At 40.1% G+C, this 23,062-nt stretch overlaps 1 long non-coding RNA gene across 1 annotated transcript; it reads left to right on the top strand.

The window, feature by feature from the left end:
- The first annotated feature begins 5,142 nt into the window (after positions 1-5,142).
- On the top strand, positions 5,143-6,921 carry LOC127655339 (uncharacterized). Its single transcript, XR_007972030.1, has 3 exons — positions 5,143-5,793; positions 5,932-5,991; positions 6,477-6,921. It is a non-coding gene; the product is annotated as an uncharacterized LOC127655339 (long non-coding RNA).
- The last annotated feature ends 16,141 nt before the right edge of the window (positions 6,922-23,062 follow it).

Genomic DNA, 23,062 nt, shown 5'->3' with positions numbered 1-23,062 from the left:
TACTATTATTATGTATAGTATTATAATGATGATATAATTTATTACAGCTGACATTTACGTGAACAAACAAGGTTTGAACATCAACCGTATTAAGATCAAATTGAAGTTAACGGCTTTTTAACTCTTCTGTATACAAATGTGAAGCCTGCCTATTGGATAAATGCAGGTAAACATCATATTATGAGACTATGCATCACTTTACGGAGAGTTTACAACCTTCTAGTTAAGTCTTGCCTTAAGAACAGGTGGTGCAACCACATTAAGCACTGACTTATTTACAAATTAAATTAGTAGTTACTAGGGTTGCAGCGGTATACTGGTTTCACGCTATACCACGGTTTGAAAATGGACAGTTATCATACCATGTGCATTTGCTTATCTACAGTATTGAGAAAAAAATTATCTCACCTGCGCGTGCGCATCTTCTTTCATTCTCGACTGTCTGTCAGACTCATCAACTTGTGCCACACACACACATGCAGCAGATGTCAGAGAGAAGCGAGGCGAGGGGGTCTGACATGAGTGTGTGAGTGTGTTAAAGCAGTGTTTCTCAACTGGTCTATTCAGACTGGGACAGCAGGGAAAGAACAATGCCATGGTTCTCCCAAGTGATCGACTATTTAAGACTGCCGAGGCACATTTCATGTTAATCTCGCAAACAGCTAAAGGCTTCTCATCTGCACTTTCACAAGAGTGTAACAAGCTCGTGATCATGATCTGCTCTTCTCTCTGGCGTGCGCGTGCAACAACTGGGCTTCCCTCGATATTGCGGAGCGCAGACATCAAAACTGATGCGACCAGTTTCAATTCTAGTGAGACTTTTCTAGTTTAAAGTGTTACGGAGTTTGTCAATTCGAACCTCTCAACAGTAGCAGCCCTCACATGCCAAACAGCACTGAGGAGGAAAAGAGCAACACTGTGCTCTGCACCAAAATAAATAAATAAATTACACACCATCACCTTTACAAATTTGTTTCATGATTTTACATGAGTAAAAGTAACTGTTATATTTTTTTTATACTCTATTATTATATAGTTTCATATGAAATGATCTAAAGGTAGAATCTATTAGACCTCATTTTATATCAACAGTGGCAGTTGTAATTAAAGTTTCAAGATGTGCTTCAGCTGGAATTAATTTTTCATAAATACTGTAATTTATTATTATATTACTATTGTTTAAGACTTGCACACTGACCAAACTATGGTAATGAGGAGCCTTTCCTTCTGTGTAATATGTGTATAAATATAATATTAATTAACAAACTGGATAATAATGGGTTTGTATAAGTAAATATGTTCTTACATTTTTAAAGGGGGGAGAAACGTCCTGTAGATTTTGTCAACATCAACAACAAAAATAATGTCACTTGATGCAGGTCACTATACTGGAAAACCATGAACAAAACTATACAACATAAGGAAATGCAACCCAGAATACATTAAATACAGGTTATGTTTAATCTATGGCAGGTCGACACTTGATGTTCAATGTAAAATCTGTCCTGAAGCAAAACAAGTTGAGAAGCGCTGAGTTAAAGATACAGACAGGAGCAGTCTGACCTCACTGTTGTCAGGATAGAGACCAGGAGATCGGAGGCAAGTGATTCAAATACTGTTTTATTAAAGTGTCACTCGTGCAAGGTGGGTATAAGGTGAGTTTTCAGGTGCAGGTTTGGTGAAGATCGCTGGATGTACGGAGAACAACAGGTAATCCAGATAACTTCAATCGTGGCATAATACTCAGTCTCAGTTCGTTAATCCATTCTTTCTTCTAGGACTGGTCGGAGCAACTTGGACAGATATCAAACATGGGCTTTCAGGAATCGGACGGGAGATCTGGAGATGGCAGAACAACAATGCAAAGGGTTAGTATTGAGTCAGGTAAGGAAGCGGAATACTCAGGTGTTCAGGTTTCACAGGATACGGGAGGAAACGGTCTGTTCCTGTTGGAGGCTTGACAAAGACTGGGATCGCAGTGAGTGTTCTTATGAGCTGGTTGATGAGGTAATTGATGATGACCAGGTGTGTGTGTTTAATATTCTGGAGAGAGTGATCTTTGAGTGGTGGGCTGAAACGAGCTTGATTGATCCCTGACAACTGTCACACACCTACAGTATATATTAACTGTTAATTATAACAGTTACTTTAAAAGTTCACACAGCTGATGTTATTTTTCATTTAGTAGTTAATTTAACATGTAAACTAACATGCTTTATTTATATAACATGTTATAGTTACATGCTATTTTTATCATGTTTATAATTCTGTTAGCTTTCTTATTTTTTCTATTTATTTATTTTCAAAAGGGAGACTTTTTTTTACACTTCAATAAAATAAATGGTTTCAAGTTTCAATGATAATAAAGTGTTTGCTCAAAAATAAATAAATACATAAAATAACCCTTCTGTTTTCACTGATAATACTAATTGTGTAATACCGTGATACTGTGAAACCGTGATATTTTCTGAGGCGGTTATCATACCGTGAAAATTTCATACCGTTGCAACCCTACTAGTTACTAAGCCCTTAGTGTAAAATGTATGTCCCATCTTACGTGAGAACTTACACACAGCTGGTGCAACCCTGCCCTGGTGAGTAGCCTGTATTGTACTCTATGTTAACCCATGTGCATCTTTTGATGTGTTTTCTCTTCTAGAGCTTAATTTTAGTTAACAATTTTAACAGTTGATTGTTATGACCCATTTAGCATTGATGCTTCAAGCATTGACAGATCACTTGGGAGACTAGTGAATGATGATCAGAAACCCAATGCAAAGATGAAAAAGAAGTGGATGGTATGCCCCATCTTTTTTTGTTGGCCGTTATGGATGGAAGGGAAGTTTGAGAGATTACTTATGACTATGGAGGTGTTGACTTGCCATGACATTCCTGCCATGGACAGGAAATGTCCAGGGTAGAGTACCACTGACTTTTAATGAATAAAGTATTTTTAATAGTGAGTAGTAGTGTTGTCACGATATTAACATTTCAGTAGTCGGTACCAATACCAGTGAAATTTCACGGTACTCTATACCATTTTCGGTACCAAACAAAAACAGGTTACTAAGCAGCACTCTTTTATTTACAAAGTCTACAAAACATTAGCAGGAGAACTAAGAACAGAAATATGCCATTGAGCAACACTTTAATTTAAATATATTATTTTTGATTTTTGATAAAAGATTTGCTTCAACTTTTGCAACTTTTACTTTAAGTTTTTACCAAGTACTAAAAAACAAAGCCTAAATAAACAAGCATTAAAAATGAATTAATAAAAAACTAATTCCAAACTAATGTGCAAAGTGCTCTCTTATTAATAAAGCTGCATATTGCCATTTTTCTTCATAATAAGAAATGCATAGTGACATATTGTTACGATCCCTGTGTTCTCTAGTCACGTTCATGTCACGTTTCCATGTGATCCGTCCCGTGTTTTCTGTTTCACCCTCGCCAGTCACGTTCCATGTCACTCTTCCTTGGTATCCGTCCCGTGTTTTCTGTTTCAACGAACACGCTCCCTGTCATGTCTTCCTTGTTGCCCGCCTGTGTTTCACTGTCTCTGTTAGAACTACACTTCCCTTCGTCCTCACTCCTCATCACCGCTGTCACAGCGTTATTGTCCGCACCTGTCGTCTATTTTATTATCACCTGTCTTCGTTAATCTGTCATTGGTTTTGTTTGCTCATTGGTTCCTTTGTTCTCTGTCTGTGTATTTAAGCCCTGTCTGTTTGTGCTGTGGTTGTCGTTCGTTAATGTTAGTGTCACGTTTCCGTGTATCAGTTCCGATGTCTGCTTAAACGCCTTCTGTTCGTGTTCCCTGTTCCCTGTCAGTCTGTCTACCCGTTCATGGTTACCCTGTCGTCTGTCCAAGGTTCCCCTGCTGTTCTCGCATTCCTGCCTGTTTTCCCATCGTGGACTTTCCTTTGTTCTAGTGTTTGTTTATTTTTTATCCCAATAAAGCCTGCGTTTGGATCCGCACTCTGATCTGTCTTCCCTGATCATCACACATATACAGTGGGTACGGAAAGTATTCAGACCCCTTTAAATTTTTCACTCTTTGTTATATTGCAGCCATTTGCTAAAATCATTTAAGTTCATTTTTTTCCCTCATTATTGTACACACAGCACCCCATATTGACAGAAAAACACAGAATTGTTGACATTTTTGCACATTTATTAAAAAAGAAAAACTGAAATATCACATGGTCCTAAGTATTCAGACCCTTTGTTCAGTATTTAGTAGAAGCACCCTTTTGATCTAATACAGCCATGAGTCTTTTTGGGAAAGATGCAACAAGTTTTTCACATCTGGATTTGGGTATCCTCTGCCATTCCTCCTTGCAGATCCTCTCCAGTTCTGTCAGGTTGGATGGTAAACGTTGGTGGACAGCCATTTTCAGGTCTCTCCAGAGATGCTCAATTGGGTTTAAGTCAGGGCTCTGGCTGGGCTATTCAAGAACAGTCACGGAGTTGTTGTGAAGCCACTCCTTCATTATTTTAGCAGTGTGCGTAGGGTCATTGTCTTGTTGGAAGGTGAACCTTCGGCCCAGTCTGAGGTCCAGAGCACTCTGGAGAAGGTTTTCGTCCAGGATATCCCTGTACTTGGCCGCATTCATCTTTCCCTCGATTGCAACCAGTCGTCCTGTCCCTGCACTGAGCCACCACTGTTGGGCAGTGGTGGCTCAGTTGTTGAGGCTCAGGGTTACTGACCAGAAGGTTGTGGGTTCAAGCCCCAGCACCACCAAGATGCCACTGTTGGGCCCTTGAGCAAGGCACTTAACTCCAGGTTGCTCCGGGGGGATTGTCCCTGTAATAAGTGCACTGTAAGTCGCTTTGGATAAAAGCGTCTGCCAAATGCATAAATGTAAATGTAAAAACACCCCCACAGCATGATGCTGCCACCACCATGCTTCACTGTTGAGACTGTATTGGACAGGTGATGAGCAGTGCCTGTTTTCTCCACACATACCGCCATCTTGAACTCATCAGACCAGAGAATCTTATTTATCACCATCTTGGAGTCCTTCTGTGTTTTTCTTTCAATATGGGGTGCTGTGTGTACAATAATGAGGAAAAAAAATGAACTTAAATGATTTTAGCAAATGGCTGCAATATAAAAACGAGTGAAAAATTGAAGGGGGTCTGAATACTTTCCGTACCCACTGTATATAGATATTATGATTAAATAAGTTCTAATCTATCTGCATTAAGCGTCCGCGCTCGAGAGATGAGAGTCAATTTTGTATTTTCGACTATGTCGATAATGTCGACTAAACGTTTCAGCCCTAATGCAAAAGATAATATGCTTTTAAACTCGCCTGCTTTATTTGCTTGAATAAATCCGGGTGTCTGTCTTTCACATGCTTTATTAAGTTTGATGTGTTTCCTCCTTTCGTCAGAAAATTGTGAAAGCACCGTTTACAAAAAGGTTTTTGCTGATTTATGATGTTTCCCTTTTTCATCAGCCTCAAATCCAAATAATTTCCAAACCTGGCTTTTTTTTTTTCGACAAGATTCAGTTGAGACTCCACAGCAGCAGCAGCTTTGCTTGTCGTCATCTTTTGCTTGTTGCAAGCGTTCAGAAGTTCCCGCCTCTGCGTGGGTACCGGGTAGACCCGGTACCTTCAGAAATTCTGGTATCGTAAATCATTTTTAGTTTGAGTACCGACTTGGTACCGGTATTTTTGACAACACTAGTGAGTAGTGTTGAATGCATAGAATCTCTCTCTCTCCCCCAGCCCCCCATGGCTCCAGCTACTGTCCAGGACCACACCATCCCTTCAAACTACGGTGCTGACAAAATTAATGACAATCAATTCTAAAAGTTATATTCATTCCTACCAAATGTGTCAAATTCTGTGTTTGTAGAAAACCATTGAGATAACTTTGTTGTCTCTCTTTGTTTCTCTCTTTCTGCCTCTCCATCAGCCCATGGCTCCTGCTACAGTCCAGGACCAAGTCGTCTCTCCCACTGCCCCTCCTGAAGAGGTTTGTCAATACATTTGTCAACTTAGTTTGACACACATGAAGTGCTTTAACATGATCTGAAGTGAGAGTATCTTATTGCTAATGTATGTGACTAAGCAGTACGCTGCGGTTTTGTAACCCTTGTGTGTGTTTGTGTATGCTTACTCCTGGTTAATGAAGCCATACATTTGGTATATGAGGACCCAATTTGGGATGAAACATTGTGAAGCCATAGCCTACTGTTTAGTCACATACAGTAGTCATATTCGGTTCTCATATACCAAATCATGTCCTCATAAACCATGAGTAAGCACACACACAAGTGTTATGCAGCCATAGTGTACTGCTTAGTCACATACAGTCGGCATATTTGGTCCTCATATACCAAATCATGTCCTCATAAACCATGAGTAAGCACACACACTAAACACACACAAGTGTTATGCAGCCATAGTGTACTGTTTAGTCATACTAACAAACTATTTTATCATCTTGTTTGTTTTCAGTGGATAATAGAGGTAAATGCACATCTGCAAGAACACCATGGATGAATGCTGAGGTCAACGCTGTGATGTGATCAGTTGAACTAAATTGATTTTGGATTTTAATTTAAAAAATGTGTCCAAGGGACTAAATCTCTGTCACGTTTCCACTTGTGATTTTATTGTGAAGGTATTTTTTTAGTAGTTTTGTTTTTATTCCCATCACTGAGTGACAGTATTTAACATGTTTTACTCTCTGAATGATGCTGTTTAAGGTTTTAATGTAGCTGTTTATTCCAATGGACCAAATTTCTCTAAATGACAATTTTTTTTCTCCCTCTTATTGTATCATATATGTAATATCAGTGTTTGATATTCAATATTTTAAACAATCATCTCATTTAAAGCATCACAATCACAACTGCATTATGTCCCTCATATTTGTCTAGCAAACTTTAATAAATAAACAGATGGCTACTATGATTAAATGAATCGCAAAGAGTGGCCATTCATTTGTTCAATGTGCACTTGTCAATGTGCATTATACAAGATATTTGTGTTAGCTCTCCTGGAAGTGTCGTGACACAGAATTGTTTGCAGCATCAGATCTGCTATTAAAATCAATCCAGAATAATGTACACTCAATTGGCTTTCAAGGATGTATAGCTTCGTCATTATTAACACAGGCTAACGATTGGGGTAAAAGTTATGTGACACTACATTTTTGCGTTAATGCCAATTTTCTCGACAAATTGTTTCCAAATGTTTTTTTGTGACATTTGAAGTATTGACATAGAGTTATATGCCCTAGAGTTAAATGGAAAAATATTGTCAACACTGAAATTTTAGCAATGATTTGTGTTTCCATCACCTTTATTTTGATGCGATAAAACTCCTTGGATAGAAACGTAGTTATTGTTTTTATAATTTTGTGTAATAATGCAGTAAATAGACAGCATGTATTAGTTATTAATCGTTTCTTTTATACTGAAATTTTCACCTAACTCTGTATGCCAATTAAAGAGGCTTGTCATTAATTAACTAAATCAAATAAATATAAACTCATGGTTGTTTTAGAAGAAGAACCCTTTAAATGAGTAGAAATTCATTTTTTTCAAGAAATAAATATTTTGTACAATCCAGCCACGATGGGTTTGCCTTACACAGGAAAAGAAATGGAGGTCCTGGGGCATTTGCGTCCATGTTATTCAGGTTTGAGTACAAGAACCGATCACTGGATTGTGCATAAATGTTAGCGTAGCTATACCCCCTTCCAGGACCTGGCAGTGTGTTTTAAGAGGTTAAATATAATGTTATGTTTATATAGACCTTGTAATGTTTGTCAGTCCGCTTATACCAGGAAGTGGCTAGATTTGTGTGTTGTATGTAAACAGGCCTCGTAACCCCCTTTGGCTCCATAAACCACAATCTTGTCCTGACCCCATAAGCCTGTGAAATGTCACATTTTTATATATATGTATGTTGTGAAAGTGAAATTTTATTTTTAAAGTGAGATTTGTCTTCTGTAGATCAAATAAAAAATGTTGACATGAATATTAAGTTGACAGGATGATGGAAAGGTGGGTTCCTGTAAACCACTGAAATACACATTGGTCTCATAAACCACATATATGTGTGTGTGTGTGTGTGTGTTTGTTTTGAGTTTAATTAAACATTATTTATATTGACAAGCCAGTTCTCGACTCCTCCTTGCCCATCTGAAAAAAAAAAACTTTCTTGTTTAATGCCATGGATTAGGGTAATGTGGGACGCTTTTTGCAATTCTGACTTGTGTACCATATTTCCACATGAAGCCAAAATAATATATCAACACCTTATATTATTATGAAATCCCCAAGATGTTCCTTTATTAAATCAGAAGACAATTTGCAGATATTGTACAGTTTGTCCTCAAAGGGAAAATGGCACATATATTAGTGTAAAACAGTTAAAGGGTGGGCAAGGAGGAGGCGAGAACCGGCTTGTCAATATAAATAATAATTTAATGAAAACACATAAACAAACACACATGACGGACATGCCCGTCATTCTCTCTCTCTCGAACAATCGTCACCGGCCGCCTTTATCCCTCGCGTGCCTCATCAGGCCGATATTCCGTCCCGGCCCCGCCCCCCTCTGCTCCACATTCCTCCCGACGTTATCTCAGGCCGGGGTGCCACCGGCATGACGTACACCCCCCCTATCCCTGGGGCGGGGTGTATCTCGCGTGGTCATCCCCGCCTTCCTCGCCCTGGGAGGAGACAGGAGGGGAAAAACAACAACAAAATAGGCGAGGGAAAAGGCCAACACAGTGCGAAAGGGAGAGAGAGGAGAGAGAGAAAAAGCTCACTCACCAGTTCTCTGATGTACCGTTGCGTGGTCCTCGGACACTCCTCCACACTCAGGCGGACGACAGCCGCTCCACCCCCTGGCGAACCGGAGTGAAACCGTCGACCCCCAGCGGGCAGAACGCGCCTCCGCTTTTCTGGCGGCAAATGGGGACACTCCTCCGCCCCCGGCAGCGGCTCCCTCGCTCCAGGTGGTCGGGGTATCCAGTCCCCACTTGCCCCGCGGACGACGGCCGTACCCCGCATCCGGGCGGTCGGGCTACTCCGTCACCCGGCAGATGGCAGCGGTGCTTCCCTGGGTGGACGGCAGTGTCGAGGACTCTGCGATGGCCATCCCTCCTCCTTCCCGGCTTTCAGCACCAATGTAAAACAGTTAAAGGATGGGCAAGGAGGAGGCGAGAACCGGCTTGTCAATATAAATAATAATTTAATGAAAACTCAAAAACACATAAACAAACAGACATGACAGACATGCCCGTCATTCTCTCTCTCTCGAGCAATCGTCACCGGCTGCCTTTATCCCTCGCGCGCCTCATCAGGCCGATTGGGGACCGGGCGTGCGATATTCCAACCCGGCCCCGCCCCCCTCCGCTCCACATTTAGTGTTCCTCGTGCCAAATTGTTTAAGAATTTGTGGATTTTCTAATCTGGGACAGCTTCTCTCGCGCTGAAATCTGGGATGCAATTTTTTTTTTAAATCTTAGAAATAGTTTAATTTATATAAACCAAACTTATTTGCAAAAACACTCCTGGTTAAATATGCATACCCATGGTCAGTTAATTTAGTAGGGCTAGGGATGTTTTTGCTGTCTTTATCAGTTTGGCTAAAAAACTAATAGCCTATATGTTCACATGTGGAATATTAAACTATATAATTTACACAAACCATACTTTTTAAAATAATTTATTAAATATGTCAGATTTCAGGCAGCAATAATAATAAACATGTAATGAAGTCAAAAATGTAAAATTGTAGTTAAAAAAGATAGCAAAATAATTTCATAAAAGATTTCACTGAATAGGCAACAAAATATGTACACAAAAACTTTAAGAAGATACCTGTATAAACACAAGGCAACAACATGGAATGTCTTTAAAACTGTCATTAAACATCTATAATCTGCACCTGTCAAAAATATGGAACATATATTTGCAAAAGCATGTGTTAAGCAACTGTCTGGTGCTTAATGCACATGTCTGGTGGAACCATTTGCTGCATACTGTGCAGGAAAGCCACTTCTCTGTGCACCTGGGACATCCTTGTCGCTATATGCATACCTGCTGATGCTGCATGGCTCCTTGTCCTGCTTGCTTTTTCTCAGTTTTCCTTCAACAACCTAGAAATGTTCCTCGCTGGTTAAATTCAGGTTGGAGGATTGGCCCTCTGGTGGCTGGGGGTGGGTCGCTCTCTCAGTGGCAATGTAACAAGACTTTTGAATGAGATCGTTTCTGGCTGGAGTTCCACCTCAATCTCTTGTGCCAGAGGTGGTGGGGGCAGGGAGCAGTGTGTCTTCTTCCAGGTGCTCTATGGTTTGCTGGTGTGGTCGCTCTGTCATCTCACTAGGAGCAAACAGGCTCACTTTGATCTGCGCTTGATTGAACAGAAAGATGCCTTGAAATCCAGCCAGGGCATTTGATGGTGTTGCTGATATTGCCCAGGCCTTGGAGAACAGTGGCATAAACAATGCACTGTCCAGACTTCTGCCTCTATAATACATCAAACAGAAAATAGAATTAAAGCATGTATTAGTTCCATAGGCTAAACATGAGAAAAATTGTGCCATCTGGTGGAAAATATATTTAAAAAAATTTGTTTTTTAAATGCCGGACCCTCATTTGGTCCCCCTCAATTTTCAAACCAAATCTACACCATTGGTTACAATTAGTCTTCCTGCAACAAATTATTTTGGAGTAATTGGAATTTTACATTTTTATAATAAACAAAAACCCTTAAATTATTAAAAATGTATTATCGGAAAAACGTTTATTTCTTAACATTTATTTTCTAAGGACTTGGATTTAAACAAAATATAGGCTATTATTGTTCCAACTGATCATCAATGTGGGGAAAAGTTGTGCTTATAAATTAAAGACCAAGAGAGGAGCATTTTTTATTAAAATAATTGTGTTATTGTTTGCTTCAACATTTAATTCATATGTCAATCAAGTCAATCACTGAAACAACAGTGACACTTTGAGGAACAAATATATGGGTATGATATACATGCGTAGACTAAGGCATCATTTTGCGTGCAGATGCGAAGGACATCAAAAGGCTATTTATAAAACATAACTTATGCCACACGTACAGGTTGCCGTACCCATGCCTACACTGAAGAAAGCTGGCATGGACCGCTAGATGCTTGTGTCACAGGCACTCCTCCGGTTGTTGGATGAGAGAGATATGTATTAGCAATAACATTTGAGCAGCCGATCGAACACTTTGAGAATCCACACAACTGTAATAGCGGTGGACTTTTATTCTGTCACATGGCTTTGAGGAAGAACTGATGAGGGCGCGGGTTTACCAATCAGTGGAAAGGGGCGTTTCATGCTCACCCACATGTAAATCAAATATGCAAGCTGTTTATCCATTTTCTTCCCACAACTCAAAAAAAGTATAATCAAGCCGATTTCTTGTTTTTCCAAAAATCAAACTATCAAACCGTACACGGACCCTAAAGGCACACCTTATGGAAAATGTGCTTTTTTTCTGCTCACAAAGTGTGTCAAGATTGAAATATATATCCTAGAATATAAATATAAATATAAATACATATATTTATATTTATATATATATATATATATATATATATATATATATATATATATATATATATATATATATATATATATATATATATATATATATATATATATTTATTTATTTATTTTATTTTTACTGAATATTGACGGAGTAACGTAATTTGTGTGAAAATAAATAATAACGGAAGGTTGTTCTGAATAGGGTTGCAAAGGGGTGGAAACTTTCCGGTATCTTTCCAGAAACTTTCCATGGGAAGTTAAGCTGGGGAATTTTGGAAATTTTGGAAAAAAAACTTAGGGCACTTGGCTATATGCTGCTTCATCTTTCCGGCATTCTTAACATAGGTATTTGTACAGTATTTACAAATGTACACAACCTTTCCTTCTACATGGCTGAGGTGAAATGTATCCACACATCAGATGGCGCAAGCAGCATTGTTCTGTAGAATAAGATGCTAAAAAAGCTTGTAAAAAAACACAAATGCAATGCCATGCACAGATATATAAATAGTTAGATAAACAATTGGAATATTCTGGAATGGTAAAAATATTTTAGAATTGATGCTGGACAAATGAATAGAAATAGGCTAGATGAACACTCCTCAATCAGTATGCCAACTCAAATTATAACCTACATTCTTGCATGATAACAAAAAACTGGCTAGCAGAAGGCAGAAGAAACAGCATCACAGTTGAGCTGACTAGGCACCATGATAGCTTGCCTCTTAAATTGTCAATGAAATGGTGTTAGCTAGTGTTACATATTCCTGTTTTTGAGCTTTTATGTTGAAATTATGGTTTAGTTCCCACTTTCCTGTTTCCTGTTTGTTTTGTAGTCCTTTTAGTTTTATTTCTTGATTGGTTCTCCCTGATTGTCTCCCCAGGTGTTCCTCATACCCTGATTGTTTCTCCAGATGTTCCTTGCTTTCCCTTGTCTATTTAAGCCCTTGTTTTCCCTGGTTAGTTTGATAGGGAGGCATCCACCTGGTTGGATGTGGGCATCCGCATACTCAACTACCTCGACAACTGGCTGATCTTAGCTCACTCTCGAGAGACACTATCAAATTGCTCAGGCACCTCAGCTGTCTAGGACTTCAGGTCAACCGGGAAAAGAGCAAGCTCTCCCCAGTTCAGAGCATCTCTTTTCTCGTCATGGAGTTAGACTCAGTCTCAATGGTAGCACGCCTCACAAACGAGCACGCTCAGTCAGTGCTGAATTGCCTCGCATCATTCAAAGTAGGCACAGCGGTTCCTCTAAAGCAGTTCCAGAGTCTCCTGGGGCATATGGCATCCTCAGCCATGATTGCGCCGCTAGGGTTGATGCGTATGAGACCGCTCCAGCACTGGCTCCAGGCTCGAGTCTCGAGATGGGCATGGCGCTGCGGCACGTATCGTGTGATCTTAACCCCCCCTCTGCCGTCAGCTATTCAACCCCTGGACAGACCTCGGTTTCCTGCGGACAGGAGTCCCCCTACAGCAGGTGTCCAGGCACATCATGGTCACCACAGATGCCTCCAAACAGGGTTGGGGCACTGTGTGCAACGGGCACTCAGCCGCCGGTTCCTGGTTGGTTCCACAGCTACGTTGGCACATCAACTGCCTAGAGTTGCTGGCTGTAATTCTTGCCCTGCGGAGGTTTCTCCCGCTGATCCGAGGTAAGCACGTCTCGATCTGTTCAGACAGCACCGCAATGGTAGCGTACATAAATCACCAATGTGACATGCGCTCTCGTCATATGTCACATCTCGCCTGCCATCAGTGGTCGCTGCACGCCACTCATATCCTGGGCAGCCTCAACATGATAGCGGATTCTCTGTCGCGACAGGCTCCTCTCAGTGGAGAGTGGAGGCTCCACCGACATTGCCCCTTCTGGTACTCCCTCAGGTCGGAGGCAAGTCCCTTTGGGACAGATACGCTGGCACACAGCTGGCCCCAGGGGCTGCGCAGGTATGCATTTCCCCCAGTGAACCTACTTGCATACGTGCTGTGCAAGGTCTGGGAGGACGGAGAACAAGTTACTGTAGTGGCCCCTTATTGGCCCACCCGGACATGGTTCTCAGATCTTACGCTCCTCACGACAGCACCTTCCTGGCAAATCCCCCTGAGGAAAGACCTTCTTTATCAGGGACGGGGCACCCTCTGGCATCCGCACCCAGATCTCTGGAACCTCCACGTCTGGCCCCTGGAAGGGATGTGGAAGATCTGAGTTGTCTACCTCCAGCTGTTGTAGACACCATCAACCAAGCCATAGCTCCCACCACCAGGCAGCTTTACGCCCTGAAGTGGCGCTTGTTCACCAATTGGTGTCTTCCTGATCTGAGGATCCGCAGAGGTGCGCAGTTGGGTCAGTGCTCTCATTCCTACAGGGAAAGCTGGAGGTGTGGCTGTCCCCGTCCACCTTAAAGGTATATGTTGCAGCTATAGCGGCCCACCACGATGCGGTGGATGGTAAAACCCTAGGAAAGCGCTACCTTATTATCAGGTTTCTAAGAGGCGCCCAGAGGCTGAACCCTCCCAGGCCATCCCTATTCCCCTCATGGGATCTCTCTTTGGTCCTTTCGGGCCTTCAGAGAGCCCCCTTTGAGCCTCCTTTTAGGGCCAGGTAGTGAAGCTGTAAGCGCTGCCCCGGGAGGAGGCAGACCCAGCCTTACTGTTGCTGTGTCCAGTGCGTGCTTTGCTTACCTATTTGGACCACACACAGAGCTTTAGACGCTCTGAGCAGCTCTTTGTTTGCTTTGGCAGACAGCGGAAAGGGAACCCTGTCTCCAAATAGAGACTTGCCCACTTGGTAGTCGATGCCATTACATTGGCCTATCATACCCAGTCCGTGCCCGCCCCCTTGCGGGTTTGCGCACACTCTACAAGGAGTGTAGAGCAAGGAGCGCTGCTCTACAGATGTCTCTAGTAGACATCTGTAGAGCAGTGGGCTGGGTGACACCCAATACCTTTGTGAGATTCTACAATCTCCGAGTTGAGTCGGTTTCGTCTCGTGTTTTGTCAGGTCTGAGCATGTAGAACTCGGTAACACGGAACGACTGACCGGGTGTACCGCTTACGCTAGCGTCTTTCCCCTCCATTGAGGTGAACAAATGTGCTTTAACCCTCAGGTAAGTCAACAAAAGCTTGCGCAGACCAGACCCACTACGGGTACTAACTACTCTGTACTGGAACAGGTTTGGCCATCATGGATTAATCCCCCTGTGTGTATTTTCTGCAGTACAGTTCCCCTGCCGGCGGACCCGCATCTCCATTGGGCAGTTCCCTCTGCCCCCCGGTCACCGTGTTTGTAGCAACTCCTCCCTTGCTAGGTAGGATCTACCACCGCGCCTCTCCCACATGTGACCTGAGAACCCATGTGACGTATTTCCCACATTTTTCACCTTCTCCCCCACGGGGTCTTTTCCTTAGACCTGGTCTCCACGGGGTCTTTTCCCCCCTGAAAGAATAGGACTGGAAAAGAACGCCTTCCCCAATGTGTATTATAGCTAGATGGCCCCAGCCGCATCTAACACGCTGTGAGGAAAAACATAGAGTAGAAAAGGCCATGGCTGGTGCGGCCTACTCCCATGCTCGCCACGTTGCTTGTTCCCACCCCTCAAGGGAATCCTTGGATGCCGGGAACCTAATAAAAACAATATGATGTCTTAGTGGGGCGTTAGGGAGGGTTACTGTACATGCAGTCTGATGCTCAGGTGCCTTTGGCATGCTGCAGCCTGCTGCACCAGCATCAGCCGATCACGTAACACAGTCAGTGTAGGTGGCGCTATTGAACAGGGACCCCTTGTGTCACTACAAACGTATAGGTTACTAGAGTAACCCCCGTACCCTGATGGAGGGAACGAGACATTGTGTCCCCTTGCCACGACAGAATGCACGCTCTTTCAAAGTACTTTTTTTGACTGATAAAAAATAGACCATGATGGAAATGTTACAACTGGGTACGTCAGATAATTGTAGTGCAACCTCTTTATGTGACCTGTAAAGCTGGCACTTGCGTGTCAATGGCAACAAATCAGAATCAGAAAAAGCCTACTAAATGTTTTAAAAGTGACAAGCAAAAAATGTCAGCCAAAGGAGCATTTGTTATTCAAATTTGATCTTTAAGAATGTACCTGGGCACCGCAGAAGGACTGAAAAGTGTGAAGTGTAGTATAAAAATTATTTTTAATGGTATTTGATCATTTCTGTTTTTATTTTATGGCCACAATTAAGAGTATTAATGGAACTGTTTATTAAATGTATGAAATAAATGACATTGATGACTTTGCCACAAAGAAGTCAGGGCATGTGCATTTTTGAAACCACATTTACTTTATTTTTTTTGTTATAATTTAATTATTAAATTCAAACAAGCACATTTTGTTTAATTTTTAATTATTAAATTATACCTACCCCTTACTGGCCTAGGGCTCCAACAGAGTCTGGACCGGCACTAAGCTACATAAATATGTAACTTTAAAAAATATTCAGCATTAGATCAAATGACCTCAAATCAAACTTAAGACATTGCACGCAATGGTTTCATGGATCAGGATTTTTTTTTCTGTGTATGAATATGTACCTAGCTTTTGTTGCTGTTTTGTGTTTTAGAATAATTAATTTCAAAAGTGCCTTTTACCCTGGGGGGCCTGTATCCCTGTTGTACCCTACATGTAGTTTTTGATAAATTATTCCAATTTAAGGCTCTCCCGAAGGGTTAATTCACCAAATAATGTAAATTCTCTCATCGTTTACTCACCCTTAACCCATCCCAAATGTGTATGTCTGTCTTTCTTCTGCAGAACTCAAACAAAGTTCATGATCTCATTCTGAACAATTTCAGTCATGATCTGGTAATGAAACTAAATTGGTTTGTAGTCCTAGTTTATGTTTTGCTCAAATTAATTGGGGATTTTCTGAGATTTAGTTAATGTGTTAAGTGATTGGTGCTGATCAGTAAAGCTGCTTGTTAAAGGAATATTTCGACCAAAAATGGAAAATTCTCAAATAATTTACTCACCCTCATGCCATCCCAGATGTGTATGAGTTTTTCTTTTGCAGAAAAAACATTATTTGTCTGTTTCATTTGAGTGTTTAGACTACTGCTCCCATGAACCTAGAGTACTGGTCCCAAACACCCTCAGTTCTACTTGTACTTAACTGAAGCTGAACATCTTTTAGTGCTGAGGATGGCTGTTACAAGAAATTAATCAACAAAACTTAACAGGCATTACAGCTGAGAAACTAAGAGGATTAAAATGTCCTCAAGTATTTTTCATAATATTAAAATTGCAACTATCTGTCCAACCACTGATATGTATTTAAAAATACAAAAGTCTGCAAGAAGTGTTAGTTTGAATTATTTCTCACACATCAAAAGTTCAATACCTTTTTTTAATTGTTTGAGAGATTTCAGCTTTTAACATTATCAAGCAGCATGTAGGACATACTGTACTACACCCATTGACTGCTCCCAACTGTTTCTGCTGAATTGTGTGAATTGTAATTTTGCTGAATTACTCTTGAAAAGTAATTATCTTTGCATTTAATTCAATTGGGATGGGAATCTAACAACTTTCATTTTTGGAACAGTCTGTCCTTTCTTCCAAAATCTATTGAACTTGATCATATGTCATAGAAGAAGTCAATACAAAACAATATATGTAGAGATGTAGTATGTTCTGTAGGGTACACAAAAGGTTTTCCAACTTGTTTTGGAGCAGTCTGTCCTTTCAAAATCTATTGATGTAAATCTTGTCATTGAGGAAGTTACAAGATGATGCTTCTACACATTGAAAAATGGGGAAACATTGTTTCCAGAATGTTTTGATGAAATTGTCTCCACTAGTTAAATGCTATTGAAGTCTTTCTCCAAATAAACAGTGAATGATGTCATGCACTCTGGGAAAGGAGTATTGTTTTAAAATATGAAGAATTCAGCACCAAGGACAGTGACAGTGCCGCAAGACTGTAAAGGTTTAAGTATACTAAGACAAAGTTTTTCTTTGTTCCTCGTTTTGTACTGAAAAGAAGTTTGAAACAGCTGATCAATTATATATTGTATGCAAACATTCATACACCAGCCACGCTGCTGAGGGTGGCGTTTAGAGGAGCATTTTAATATGAGGACGTACAAGACTACATGTAAATAAAATGTGTTATGACCTCATTCTGTGAGTATCACATGATATTGGTAAAATATGTTGTTTTAACCACACGATGATGATTTCAATTCATAAATGTGCCATAGAAAATGTGTAATTTGTTTGCCTTTGGTAATATGTTAACATTCTGACGATAATGTGCTAACATGCTAACATAATCATGGCCATTACATCAACAAACACACACACATCATGATATTGTTGGAGTTTTTTTTTTTGATGTTGTGATTAACATACTTTTATTGATTAATATATTAAACAAATAAAAGCAAAACACACTCAAACAGAATCAATACTTAACCCACTCTATTACCTCCCTCCTCCGGCTACATTGCTTGAAAAACAAAATTAACTATAACTAAATCACACAAAATGCCCTGTTTGGGCCACTGAAAGATGCCCAGCTGGAAAGCCATTACTAGGCAGTACGCTGTCAAAGTCAAAGCTTCGGATTTAGACCAATTTACTTTGTATCCTGAGAACTTAGAAAAGGAATTAATAATTCTGTGAAGGCAAGGCATAGATCTAACAGAGTTGGAGACGAATAATAAAATATCATCTGTGTTGAGAAAAAGCTTATGTGCCACACCTCCCGCCATCACCCCTGGAAAATCCTCCTCCTCCTTAACAATAATGGGGAAAGAGGGCAACCCTGCCGGGGGGCCCAATCCAGAGTAAAATAATCTGAAATTAATCCATTAGTTTGAACTGCCACTACCGGGTGTCTATAAAGTAACTTAAACCATCCAATAAAAGTATTCTCGAACATCTTAGAAAGACAATCCCATTCTACCATATCAAACGCATTTTCGGCATCAAGTGAGATGGCAGCGACCGAGTCTGATCATGCGCCACTGACCACATGATATTGATGAAACGCCTACTGTTATCAGATGAGTTACAGCCCCGAATGAACCCCACCTGTTCTGTATGTATAAGAGATGTCATAACTTTTACTTAATCAGTTAGCCAAAATTTTTGACAATATTTTAATGTGTAGCTGGATCAGGGATGTCCTTTTTAAGAATCAGACTGATCTGGCATTGTCATGGTTGGCGGAAGCGTTCCCTTGTATTTATCTATCTGTAAATGTGCAGTCAATAATCTTTTCCTCATTAAAAAAACGTTTTACTCTTAATGAACTTAATTGCAATTTTGAAACATATGTATACAATCGTGATCATGAGATGAAGGCTCATGAGATGAAGCAGTTTTATTCTACATGGACACTGTAATATAGACCACACAACCAGCCAAATACTAATCACTTAATCTCAGTAGCCACCCTGTTATTGGTAACTTTCTCTCATGGATTAAAGTAATCATATCTGACTGGAAATAGCACATATCTACAAAGGCATTAGCAACGGAAAACTATTCTGATAGAATGATGCTACATCCACACCACTAGGTGTCAGTGAAAGTCCATGACGACATGAGCAAAAACTTGCAAAGAGAGCCTCTTTAAAACATATCTAGATATTTTGTTGAAATATTCCATTTCAAGTTTAAATAAAGCAACAACAACAGTGTTAGTCATTTAGATGATTTATTGATTGTCAATCAATCTTTTGTTTTATTTGTATTGTTTTTATTAATAAGATTATACACTCACCTAAAGGATTATTAGGAACACCTGTTCAATTTCTCATTAATGCAATTATCTAATCAACCAATCACATGGCAGTTGCTTCAATGCATTTAGGGGTGTGGTCCTGGTCAAGACAATCTCCTGAACTCCAAAATGAATGTCAGAATGGGAAAGAAAGATGATTTAAGCAATTTTGAGCGTGGCATGGTTGTTGGTGCCAGACGGGCCGGTCTGAGTATTTCACAATCTGCTCAGTTACTGGGATTTTCACACACAACCATTTCTAGGGTTTACAAAGAATGGTGTGAAAAGGGAAAAACATCCAGTATGCGGAAGTCCTGTGGGCGAAAATGCCTTGTTGATGCTAGAGGTCAGAGGAGAATGGGCCGACTGATTCAAGCTGATAGAAGAGCAACTTTGACTGAAATAACCACTCGTTACAACCGAGGTATGCAGAAAAGCATTTGTGAAGCCACAACACGCACAACCTTGAGGCGGATGGGCTACAACAGCAGAAGACCCCACCGGGTACCACTCATCTCCACTACAAATAGGAAAAAGAGGCTACAATTTGCAAGAGCTCACTAAAATTGGACAGTTGAAGACTGGAAAAATGTTGCCTGGTCTGATGAGTCTCGATTTCTGTTGAGACATTCAGATGGTAGAGTCAGAATTTGGCGTAAACAGAATGAGAACATGGATCCATCATGCCTTGTTACCACTGTGCAGGCTGGTGGTGGTGGTGTAATGGTGTGGGGGATGTTTTCTTGGCACACTTTAGGCCCCTTAGTGCCAATTGGGCATCGTTTAAATGCCACGGCCTACCTGAGCATTGTTTCTGACCATGTCCATCCCTTTATGGCCACCATGTACCCATCCTCTGATGGCTACTTCCAGCAGGATAATGCACCATGTCACAAAGCTCGAATCATTTCAAATTGGTTTCTTGAACATGACAATGAGTTCACTGTACTAAAATGGCCCCCCCATCATTTGTGGGATGGACATCCAGGGCACGAAGCTCCCGTTCCACCACAATAGAGCATCTTTGGGATGTGGTGGAACGGGAGCTTCGTGCCCTGGATGTGCATCCCACAAATCTCCATCAACTGCAAGATGCTATCCAATCAATATGGGCCAACATTTCTAAAGAATGCTTTCAGCACCTTGTTGAATCAATGCCACGTAGAATTAAGGCAGTTCTGAAGGCGAAAGGGGGTCAAACACAGTATTAGTATGGTGTTCCTAATAATACTTTAGGTGAGTGTAGATATTGATATCCAGATGTTTTACAACTTGTTCTGTAACATGCCCCCCCCAACACCTTGTAAAATAACAAACATTATCATTGTTAAACACATTAACAATAAGTCCAAACAGCATATCGTAAACACAAGAAAAATTATTTTAAAAAATTTTTGAAATAAAATATACAATGAAAATAATACCAAAACATGTAAAGCTAATTATAACATAAATTAAATTACATTTCAGGGGGGTTAATCCATATATGTTGCCAGTAATTTAGAGAGTTTTAAGGCACACCTCTTTTTTAATTGCTTTAAGGATAACATTTTAAAATATTTTTTAAATGCCTCAAAACTGGATCATGTAAAATGATCATGTAATTTGTAGACGGTCCCTCAGAGATTGTTGCCATCACAGAATTCCATAGAGATCGACACTTTTATCCGCTCTTGAAAAACGTCGACTTCTGGAGAAAAAAGTGTTGTAGCTTATTGTCATAATGATAATTTACCAAAATTATCCTTTTCTTTCTTTCTTTCTTTTTTTTTAATGCATCATTTGAAAGTTATTGAGCCAGAAAGTCAGAATGTGCTAATGTGAATCCAATTTTACCTCACCACTTTTTGTACTGTGCAACAACAGTTCTGAGTAGAGGTGATTTTGAAAACTATTTACATGTCTGTAAAAATAAGCACCATCCCACCTGTACAAATGTGACTGCTCCATCAATTATAGACACACCGTCAGCCTCCAGCACAACAGTGACTCTTCCAGCAAATATAGACAGACCAGCAACCACTGTTACAGGCTGGGTTCTTGTGTGGGCTGTCATCAAAAGACCATGCCCAATATGTAATGTCCTCATCAATCAATCAAAAAAAAAAAACATCTGCCAAAACATGTTGACCGTAAACGCACAGAGCAACTAATACAGGATATTAATGCCATATATAACCTTACAAGCCAATGTATAGACATGAAATATTTTGTATTGTATGAGTACCAGGTTAACATGGAACTGGCACTAAGGAGTGGCATCACATCATACCAGTGTAAGCATATTAAATCAGTAAGCTATTGCAAGTCATCAGCAGAACCAGTCTCGTTGAGCAAAGATGTTTTAACAGAGGTGGTGAGAGAAAAGTGGTTTAGTGAAGAAAAGTAAAAGATATGCCTTGCTCGGCAGCAGCTTGCCAAAAGTAACTGTGTACCACTCTCTGTTTGCACCTCAATTGGCATCCCATCAAATTCATTTGAGTTTATGAGCCCAATGGACAGTCTTCAGCACTGAAGAATCACTAATCAACCAGCCACATTCAGAAGAGGGGGATGTCACCAATGATAATGGCAATCCTGTTTATCCCACGAAAGGCCCTGGACTGGAATATATGGTGAATTACATTCTTCAGAATAAGCTGTCCTTCTGGGCAATATATGCACACATCACCAGACAAAGATTACCCAAGAAAGCTTTGGCCAAATTAAACTATGTGTCAGAGATGTCCAGTGTTGTCTAATAACACAAAGGGTTAAAATACTAAACAACTGGTGCATTATTGAAGATAAAATATATTATCCATATTCTTGTGTGCTATTCAGCTACATTCTTCTTTAATTTATATTCACCTTCTTAGTCATGTAATTGAATAATTGTTTTAATTGTTAGATGTTACCACCTATTGTAAGCAGTGCCCACAGTGTGGAATGTTTTATCGTTACCAAAAGTGGAAAGACCGACTCCATAACCAATGATTTCATCATGCTTGACATACCCTTATGGCTAACCTTGAGAAACCTTCTCCAGGTAATCCTGAGCCTAATATCACATGAATGTGAATCATATGAATGACTGTTGTCAAAGCTTTACTTTAAAATATTAAATGTCAATAGTATTAAGCCAAAATGTTTGTGTATAAACTAACATTTTCTTCCAGGTCTATACAGGAGTAAGTTTGATTGTTGATTTTTTTTTTAGAACAGGTGATGAGTTTCCACCCCAGACAGAGTTCTGCATCCATATATACAGTTTGAAGCTCTTACAGATCATGAATATGAATTTTATGAAAAAGTATTCTTGCGCAACCTGTGGTGATCATGGATTTACACAAAAGGGTGTTTTCCAGTTTTCAGGTATGACTATTTTAAAGCTGTTTACTTGCCAGTTTTTTTAATACTTTTTTGGACATGTTGTTCTTATCATATTTTAATATTGATGTTATGTTTTCAGTTTTCAGAGTGACATTGAAGAACCGCCAGATAATTGGGCAGATAAATCTGGAAATGTTCTGGGAGGCATTGTCAAAATAAATGATATGCAGAGGATTTGTTGCAAGTATCTACATGTATAGTGCTTATTACACTATATTGCAAAGTATGCAAAAGTATACAACATCTGATTTTTTTTTTATTAATGCTGTTTTAGATTGTAGACAAAATCCATTTGCTGTACCACCAACCTATCAATTTTGGGCACCTTGGATTGGCGTTCAGACACTGTGCTAAATACAGAGTTTG

Source organism: Xyrauchen texanus, chromosome 14, assembly GCF_025860055.1.
Source record: "Xyrauchen texanus isolate HMW12.3.18 chromosome 14, RBS_HiC_50CHRs, whole genome shotgun sequence".
In the NCBI taxonomy this organism is placed as follows: domain Eukaryota; kingdom Metazoa; phylum Chordata; class Actinopteri; order Cypriniformes; family Catostomidae; genus Xyrauchen; species Xyrauchen texanus.
This window is presented reverse-complemented; position numbering and strand designations above follow the sequence as displayed.